This window comes from Mesoplodon densirostris, chromosome 15 (genome assembly GCF_025265405.1).
Source record: "Mesoplodon densirostris isolate mMesDen1 chromosome 15, mMesDen1 primary haplotype, whole genome shotgun sequence".
NCBI classification, from domain to species: domain Eukaryota; kingdom Metazoa; phylum Chordata; class Mammalia; order Artiodactyla; family Ziphiidae; genus Mesoplodon; species Mesoplodon densirostris.
In genome coordinates, this window is record NC_082675.1 from 1,221,690 (window position 1) to 1,231,967 (window position 10,278).

Genomic DNA, 10,278 nt, shown 5'->3' on the forward strand with positions numbered 1-10,278 from the left:
AGCACAGGGAATATAGTCAATAGTTTATAACTTTAAATAGAGTATAATCTATAAAAATATTGAATCACTATGTTGTACACCTGGAACTAATATAATATTGTAAATCAACTATACTTCAATTAAAAAGAAATATGTGTAGGGGGGAGGTAACCATAGGGCTTTTGTATGCAACTGAACATAAGTTGTTATCAGCTTAAAATTGGCTTTTATAACTGTGATATTTTATGTAAGTCCCAAAGTAACCACACAAAAAAATTACCTATAGAGTTATACAAAAGAGAAAGAGAAAGGAATCAAAGCATATCAATATTTTAAAAATCAACAAACCCAATCAAGGAAAGGAGATTACAGGGTGAACTGAAAGCCATGAACAAAATGGGAAGAGCAAATCCTTCCCTATTAGTAATTATGTAAATGGATAAATGTAAATCCATAAATGCAAATGGATTAAACTTCCTAATTGAAAGTCATTGAATGGCTGAGTGGATTAAAAACACAGACCCAACTGTGTGCTGCCTGCTATATGCGGCTCTCTGTAGATTTAAGGACACAGGCAGGCTGAAAGGAAAGGAATGGAAAAATATTCCAAGGGTCAGCCACACACCCTGTTGCTTCAGGTGCTTCAGGGCTATCGGAATTTGGGCTTCCGTTGTCTCTGAGCTGTTTTACAACTCATTGTAAATTGCACATAACTGACAGACATGGGAATTCTTATCCACAGAGGTTCAGTTATCTTCCCTCCACCCCAGGGGGAAAAATACAGATTTTCCTCCATTTACATATGCACTTCAATACTCCTTATCTATAAAGGTGTCTTTTTCTTTTCTTTTTTTTTTTTTTTTTTTTTTTTTTTCGGTATGCGGGCCTCTCACTGTTGTGGCCTCCCCCGTTGCGGAGCACAGGCTCCGGACGCGCAGGCTCCGGACCCGCAGGCTCAGCGGCCATGGCTCACGGGCCAAGCCGCTCCGCGGCATATGGGATCCTCCCAGACCGGGGCACGAACCCGTATCCCCTGCATCGGCAGGCGGACTCTCAACCACTTGCGCCACCAGGGAGGCCCCTTTCTTTTCTTTTTGGCCGCAACTTTGGGCCTGCGGGATCTTAGTCCCCCCACCCCCCCACCAGGGGCAGATGGAACCCGTGCCCCCTGCAGTGGAAGCTCGAGGTGTCTTAACCACTGGACCTCCAGGGAAGTCCCTCTTTATTTTCTTTTGAAGTTTCTAACATCAGCCTGGGTCCCTCCTTGAGCAAAATCTTTAACACCTCTTCTTTTTTATAGCTCTGAATCATGATTTTTCCTTTTTTGATCATCTTTAACAATAGCATTTGTAGTCCTTTGCACCTTGCTGTTCTCACTAAACATTTTGTCACTGAGATCCATTCTGTGTTGTTCAGCAGCAGCCCGTTCTCGTCACGGCTGCCTTACACTCTGCCCTGTAAGGTCCGTCCCAGAGCCATGATCCGTTCTGATGATGGACACGTAGGTCGTTTCCAGATCTTTGCTGTTAGGAACTGGCTGCTGCTACAAACACTTTCACTCATGTCTCCTACTGTCCCCTGCCAGAGTTTCTCTGGGGGACGTACCTAGGGGTGGAATTGCAGAGTAACAAAGTATGCAAAGCTTCCACTTTACAAAATCATATGCCCATTTATGCTCCAAAGGGGTTGCAGAGGGCTACACACCCACCAGAGTCCCCGGACCCATGGGTCCTCCCTGCTAACACCAGCCCATGACAGCACTCACTACTGGACAGTGTCCAGTTCAAAGAGCATCTCTTTGCTGCCTCAAATTCAGCTCTTCCAGCCTCTTTTGTGAAGTGACTGCTCATATCCCAGCAGGTCGGCCCAGGGTGGAGGAGGGGCTGCCCCTGGGGCTCAAGTTCTCTGCCATCCCCTGTGCCTGGAACAGAACGTGGAACGGAGTAGGTGCTCCACAAATAGTTCTGCGGTGAATGAACACGGGGGTGAGTGCCTACTGAATGCATATGCATGCGGGCAACGTTTCCCCGAGACCTCAGGCACCTCTGCTCTGCGCTGCCCAGGTAGGAGAGCAAAGCTGAGGGGCCTGGGCCACCAGGCATCTCTAGCTTGGGGTAGGGGCGAAGGATGGAGCTCCTGGCCGTCCCAAGTCAGTCCTACCCTCTCCCCATCCTTCTGCTTGCCCAGGGCGAGAGCCCACAAGCTGTTCGATGGCCCCTTTGTGTGCGCTTTGGGTTAGGAGTTGGAAATCACATCTCCTGTTTAGCATTCCTTTGATGTGCCTCTTTGTTTTTCCTTCTCGCATGGGCTCTCTCTCTCTCTCTCTCTTTTTTAATATGCATCTTGTCTAGGGCCAGTATCTTGTTTTTCTGCATCCTGAATTCCCCTCAGGGTGCACCACAGGTGCAACTTCAGTGGCTGTTGGCTTTATGGCCGCAACATCCTTGACCGATGTGGGTGAGAAGATTTAGGACCTCATGAAATCCAACAGGCACGTGTACCAAATACCTAAAGCGCGTTCTCCAAACCCTCTCAGAAGGGCACTCTCTTATCTCCTGCTAGTTCCCTTCTTGACAAATGATAAACTTTGGTACAGGCTCCAAATCAATTTGCCTAACACGTGGCTTTTGCGGGTCATTACCTCAGGGTCCCCGCAGGTATCCGCTTGGCTCTGTGGTCCTGGCGACTCTCCCACTCCTCACCCCCTAGTGACCCCAAGGAAACAGTCCAGCTCAGCCACACTGCAGAGTCCACACCTGGGCATCCCTGGACTCATCTGGAACAGGTGGTACTCAGCCTCCAGGACCTACCTGATGGGCTTTTGCAGGAACCCCTTTCCCCTCCCCAGACCAAGACAGGCCCCGGGTCTCAAATACAGATGCCCTCGGGGACACGGCAGAGCCTCTGCAGGAGATGGAGGGTGCAGGACATTGCACACGGCCCGGGCAAAGCTGTCACATGCATTTATACTCTTGAGCAGCAGACTGTCTGGGAAGCTGGTGGATTGGAACTCCGCTGCTCCAGCCTAGAGGTCAGACCCATTCAGCAGCCCTTCCCCGGGCACAGCTTCTGGGTCGCGGTTGTGTTGCAGGAAGGGGACCCTTCCAGGGCCCAAGAGTGGGGTCTTGTCGAACACGCGAACATGAATTGTCCGAGGAGACCCTCGTGCTGACGAAGCAAGAGACTTTGTTGGGAAGGGGCGCCCGGGCGGAGAGCAGCGGGGTGAGGGACCCCAGGAGAACGGCTCTGCCACGAGGCTCGCAGTCTGGGGTTTTATGGTGACGGGGTTAGTTTCCGGGTTGTCTCTGGCCAATCACTCTGACTCAGGGTCCTTGCTGGTAGCGCACGCATCGCTCAGCCTGGATGGATTCCAGAGAGAAGGATTCTGGGAAGTTGGTAGGACATACGGACTGGCGTTCCCTCTCTCCTTTGGGCCTTTCCCGAATTCTTCCGGTTGGTGGTAGCTTGTTAGTTCCACGTTCCTTACCAAGACCTCCAGTTGTAAGATAACTCATGCAAGTGGTTACTATTGGGTCTGGCCAGGGCGGGGCGTTTTGGTCAGTGGTTCCCCTAACAGCTGGGTGGAGGGGCGCGGGAAAGGATGAGGAGCTTTACTCTTCCAGACCTGACTCAGGCTGGGTGACACAGCACCTTACACATCTGCACCCCTGCTGTGCTGTCAGAAGCCCACTCGGGTTCCCCGGTAAAGCCTGTGTTAGACTTCCGTGTCTACTCCCCGGAGGACAAAAACCAGGGCTCAGCAAACACACACACCCACGTTCATAGAAGCGTTATTCACAGTTGCCAACCCTGATGTCCGTCCAGGGATGAATGAATAAACCAATGTGGGCCAGCCATACAAGAGAACATGATTCAGCCGTAAAAAGGAATGAAGCTCTGATTCACGCTACAACACGAATGAACCTTGAAAACATGTTACATTAAAGAAGCCAGACACAAAATGACGACTATTGTAGGATTTCCTCCCAGATGAGGTTACCGTAATAAGCAAATGCACAGAGACTTAAAGTAGATTCGTGTTGGCTGAGGGCTGGTGAGGGGCTGGGGGTGACCGCTCGGGGGCACGGAGATTCCCTCTGGCAGATAAAAATGGTCGGGAGCTGGGTGGAGGGCAGGGTGGGCACCGGGAGTGTACTCAGTGTCACTAATGGTAAATTTTGTGTCGTGTATATGAGCATACAGTTGTTGAAAAAGGTATGAGCTGAAATAAAGTATGGATAAGCGAAAAAGAACGTCAAATCTACATTGTCAGAAACAATACAACAGTTTCAGTGGAGAGGCGAAATAACCTGAGGTGTGAGCTGCGGTGCGGCCGGCGCCCCTGCAGTTGGGCATCTCATCCTGCGGGGAGGGGCCTGGGCTCAGAAAGAAACAGACCCTTGAATTTCCCCCCAGCTCCTCCCCCAGTGCCCGGCTGCCTGTTTCCACCTGGAGGACCACCTGGCCTTGGGACCCCATGGGTCTGAGCGTTGCCTTCCTCAGGGACGGTCAGAGGTGCGTGGGACGGAATGCGAGATGTGCCTCTGCCGGCCCCCCTCCACCCGCTCCCGGCCACCTGCCTCCCAAATGCCCGGAGCGGCCCCCTGTCCTCCTCTTCTCCTTCGTTAGAACCAATAACGCGGTAAGTGCAGCTGGACGTGCCTGGGCCCTGGCTTCAAATCCACCTAGTGGACCCGGGTGACCTGGGTCAGCTACCCTGACCTTTGGCCTCTTTCTGTTTCCCCCGCCTCTCAAGTTGGCTCCAGCCTGAGGCCTCTGGCTGTTCCCTCTGCCTGGAACACTGCCCCCATGCCCTCCCATCACGGAGGGCTCACTCACATGTCGTCTACTCCAAGGGGCCCTCCGGGACCACCTGGTCTAAAGTGCCCCACGCCCACCTTCATCCCGGCCGCTGTGATCACCACTTACAACCTTCCTTTTATTGACGGCGGCACTGACTTCTCTCTTCTGCCTCTGGAATGAGAGCTCATGACGTCTGCTGGCATCTTGGAGTCCCTGAGACCCCAGGAAAGGGGCCAGGTGTCCAGGGGCTACGGTGCCCATGGGGCAGCCTGGGACCTTCTTGGGGTCCCCGAGCCCAGGCACCGTTAACGCCACTCCTGGTTCACAGAGCTCTTCCCCCGCTTCCCCTCCGTGGAGTCTATGACACCCTGTGCTCTCCGGCTTAGTAATACTTCTGTGTTCAGTCAAATCTAAATGCCTCTGATAGTAAGACCCCCATTCATTTACGAGCTGCTAGAAAGAACACAACGTTGCGGGTTGTACCTTTGTTTTCTTTGGCTGCGCCGCGCGGCATGCGGGATCTTAGTTCCCTGACCAGGGATCGAACCCGCGCCCCGGCAGTGGAAGTGTGGAGTCCTAACCACTGCACCGCCAGGGAAGTCCCTGTGGTGTACTTTGACCCTCCATCAGCTTTAAGACACATCCTGATTTCACGTGACAAACTGTTCATCAAGGACTCGGTGAAACTCGGTCGTGACACGAGCAGGCTCTGGCCTTGCACCTGTGCCCCGGCCGGGTGTGGCTGTTCGTTTAATCCGGCCCACCGGGCAGGTGCGCTGAGTAACTAGTCAGAGTCACACCGTCAAGGAGAAGACTAGCAGGTGTGAACGGGGGCCTGGCCGGGGGACCCACGCTCCCGACAGGCACGCACCTGGCTCCCCAACCCCCGGGCCGCTTGGGATGTGGGAAAGGAAGCCTCGGAGGCCGCTAGTGACTTGCTTGGCACCGCAAGGCAATAACCCCAAGTGCTTCTAGATGGAGCCTGCGAGGAGGGGGCAGCTGGAGGCTGTGCTGGGGGCCGGGGCCCCCGGAAGGGCACAGTCCAGGCCGGCAGGCCAGTGAGGCCACACGAGTCCAGGCAGGGGATTGCATCAGGGTCCACGCTGCTGTGGCCCGGGGCTGCCTGGGGCCTCGCTGGGGTGATGCAACCCTGGCCGGTGGCCGCCTTCCTGGGCGGTGACTGTGATGAGGGCGGGCCCTGGGAGCTCCACATTCCATGACCCTCTGATGGTCCCCAGACAGCTCTTAGCCCCGGCTGCTCCGCGCAGACCCCTGGGGGCTCCGTCCTTCCCAGAACTCCCGCCTCTCACTCACGGTGTGAGGTCACCGCCCATTTTCCTTGTTATTTACTCACTTTCCCCACAACCTGCGCCCCCGTCCCTGCAGAGCCACCGACTTACATTTACCCGTTGGTTCCTGGGTGCGACTGTGAAGTGCGTCTGACAGTAAATGCTGCGGTGCAGTCTGTCTCGGGGGCCTGCCCGTGTCCTCTGTGGGCTCGGTCAGCACTTTGCGTCCTGCCCCTGTGTCTCTGTGAGAAGGGCTCTGCCGGGCAGGGAGTGGCCGCATCGTTGAGGAATCACTTGTTCACATCTCATGTGTCATCACTAAACAAAGGGCCAGGAGACCCTGAGGCTGCTGCGCGGCGTCCGTCTGCTGAGTCTGTTCTGTCTCACGCTGCTTCTCGTGTCTCCACCTGGTGCTGATTCGAGGTCCTCGTGCTGCTCGCCGCAATCAGCCAGGCGGCCTCTGCTGAACCATCCCCGGGCCTCCCGATAGCGGAGCGCAAGAGGCTTACCTCTCCCCTCTGAAACCAACGCTGGACGGAGAGAGATTCAAACACCACGGACCCCAGGAGGGAGTCAGGATTGAGAGAGGCTCCGGGCATGGAGCTTGTTTCAGTCCCAGGGAGTCTACCCCCGAGTCAGGCGCCGCACTCCTGGTCTGGCCTAGAACGAGGGGCCAGCCGTCCAGGTCCATCCAGGACAGTCCTGGTTTTCATCCAAACTGAGCGGCCGCCCTCCCAAAGGCCGCTTCCTGGGCCGGGAGGAAGAGGGGAGTCCTGAGACGGCACAGGGAAAAGAAGGCCTGGCCCAGCCACCAGCATGGGGCCTGGGTCCACCTGCAGCATTTCTGTCATTTTGTTTGTTCGCTCAGCAAACATTTAGTAAGTCAGAACCACGGCGTTGAACAAAATAGGCCAAATCTTTACACTCTAGTGGAGAGGAAAGACAGCCGACAAAATACAAGCTGAGTATATACACTGACTATAGAGTGGGTCAGATGGTAGTGGGAGCCATGGAGAAACTAAAGGAGGGAAGGGGTGTGGGTGCGTTTATGGGGAAGGAGGGCTGTTTGCAGTTCCAGGGAGGTGGTCGGAGAGGTACCACTGCAAAGGTGACACTGGAGGCACCTGCGTGTGCAAAGGCCCTGAGGCAGGAGCTGTGGTCTGGGAGGGGCTGGGTCCGGGTGGCTGGAGCGAAGGCGGGGAGGGGAGGTGGAGGGCAGGGACGAGGGGCCTGATCTAGGCCATGGTCAGGCCTGGGTTTGTGCCCTCACGCTCACTCCCAAGGCCAGGGGATCCACGGCAGGGTTTGGAGACCAGAGGGATCTGGCCTGATGAAGCTTTTCACGGGTCCTGTGGTTGCCGTGTGGAGAACAGACGGGAGAGTAGCCAGTGCGGATGCAGAGGACAGTTACGAGGTAGAGCGGATGGTGGCTTGCCTGGGGGTCAGAGGGGCTGAGAGGCCGGGCGGGAGGTGAGAGCAGGGCGATGAGGTCTCCGTCTGAGCCACGGGGTGGCCTGCTGTCTGCCTGTGGAGGAGCAGGTCTGGGGTGCTCAGGGGAGCAGTGTGGCCAGCTGAGTTTTCCAAGAGGGGCAAAAGTCCTTGGATCTCACATGGTTTCTCAGCCTGTGGACTGACACTTGTCACCCACTGAGAGGTGGGGTCTGTCCCCTTCCCTTGGGGCCAGTGGGCATGAGACCAGCAGAAGTGACCTGTGGCTTCCGCTCAGCCTCCTGGGACTCCTGCCCTTGGCACTGGCCGCCGCCGGGTAAGGAAGCCCAGGCCAGGCGGGGGCTCCAGAGACAGCCAGCATCACTGCCATGTGGGTGAGGAAGACGCGGCCCTGGTCACCACCTGGCTGCAAGTCCACAACGGCCCCGGGTGAGAACCCAGAAATGGGAGAGGGCAGGTGGGAGTGCTTGTTGTAGCCTCGAGCTTGCCCAGTGCCTTGGGAGGCAGGGGAGCAGGCAGCTGTGCTGGGGGCCATCTGCTTTGGTTTCCTCTCATTTCTCTGGACGCACTGGGACCCTGTCTGGGTCCACCCAGAGAGGGCAGGGGCTGCAGAGCCAGCAGGGGCCCAATGCCCAGCTGGGGTGGGAGGCCCACAGGCACACAGTCGTGAGGGACACCTGGGAGGCAGGAGGATACCGGCCCAGCGCTGGCCTGGTCCCAGAGGCCTGGAGGAAAACCCGCTCACCGTCCTTGGGATTCCAACGAGGGGCACCCACACTGCTGTCCCATAATCACACCCCCTCCCCACCCAGGGGCCACAGCAGCTTGTGAGCAGGACCCCCAGAGCAGGAGCATCACGGGTTCACTCCCAGCTCCCCCACCCACTAAATGCCTGAGCTTCAGCAAATCACCGCTCCTCTCCGAGCCTCAGTTTCCTCATCTGGAAAATGAAACTAAGCACATTCCCTCCCTTGTGCCTGTCAAGTGCAGAACAGAACCAGTAACTGCACCATCATGATTATTCTCTAGGGTGAGTCACCCAGAGCCTCCTAACCTCCCATAATTGGCTCCTAGGAAAGGTGGCAGGAGGGGATGAGGTGTGGCTGGGATCTGGGTCTGGCCTCGGTCCCATCCAAGGGGCAGCTGCAGTGCTGGGGGCCCCCCTCCCTGTGTGTTTCGGGCTGAATGTTCGTGCCCCCCGAAGGTCGTGTGTTGACGCTCTAACCCCCAACGTGATGGTACTTGGAAATGAGACCTTGGGAGGTGATACGCTGAGATGAGGTCATGAGGGTGGGGCCCTCATGATGGGCTTAGTGTCCCTATAAGAAGAAGAGACCACATGTGAACACACGGCCAGAAGGGGCCGTCACCAGGAACCCAATCTGCCATCACCGTGGCCTTGGACGTCCAGCCTCCAAGACTGTGAGAAATAAATAACTGCTGTTTAAGCCTGCACTGCGGCCTTTGTTATGACAGCCTGAGCCAAGACCAGAGCCTCAGTTTCCCCACCTGTAAAATGGGAGCTAGAACAGAGACCTTCTGGTCCCAGGGGTCCCCTGTGTAGACGCGTTTTGTATACTTGACGCCCATGCACACAGGCATATGAGTGTTTGCCTGCAAGGCCCAGTCATGCTGAGGTCAGCCAGCACCTGGGCCTCCACGGCTGACCTCGCCTGGGGTCTGTGCTCTCACAGGTGGGTGGGAGCCCCGTTCTCCTCCTGAGGGATCTCTCTGGGTCTCTCACCATGGCTGCCGGCTCCCTGGGGGATCCACAGCTTCTCCAAGTAGCGCCAGCACAGCTTGGGGTGAAAATAGAGACTTTTGACCGAAAACCTAAAATTTTACATGAAAGCTCCAGGTGTGCAAATAGTGACTCACCTAAAATTGAAAATTTTATGTGAGCGTACTCTCTTTCTGTGACATTACTACCAGAGATGCAGGACCGGAATTGAACCACGGGGACACTTAAGGCCGCTGGCATTGAGGGACAGTCTACAGGACAGCCAGCCTGTGACCTTCATGAGGGCCAAGGTCATGGAGGTCAAGGGAAAACCAAGGCTCAGGGAGCATAAAACCTCAGGACAGCTGAGTGTGATGCTGGGTTGGGTCCTGTCAATAAAAGACGTTGCTGGGACAAATGCAGAAACCAAGTGGGGTCTGATGTGTCCTATTATTTCTTGATTTTACAGAGACTTGAGAGAAAGTCCTAGTTTGCAGGAAATACACAGAAAAGTGTCCGGGGTCATCAGTGTGCTCCCAAATAATTTAGGTAAGAAAAAAAAAAAAAAAGTCTTGTACTCTACCTGCATCTTCTCTGTATATGTGAGACTATTTCAAGATGTAAAAGCATGTGTATTTATAAAAAGATGGGCTCAAGCCAATTATTTCCATGGGTTTGTTCAGTGCCCAGACCCCTGGTTTGCAGCCCCTGGTGGGAGCAGCTCTTGCTGCTACTACTTTTACTGCTAATTTGTCCTTTAGGACTGAACACAGAGATGCACCACTTCTGTGTCTACTGTTTACTTCATGTGAGACAGAATTAGTGGGAACGTTTTATAAAATGGTCTTTGGCTTTAACACAAGAGTAAGACCACCACCCACCATGAGAGAGCCTGGGTTCTTGTAGACCCGGTCCACTGCCGGCTCTGACCCACGGGCTGTGTGCCCTTTCCCCAAATACACGAGGGCCTAGGACTGCCCCCCCCACCCCCATCGCAGGCTGCTGGAGAATGAAGTGGGACCACGCGGGGCTGTCCTT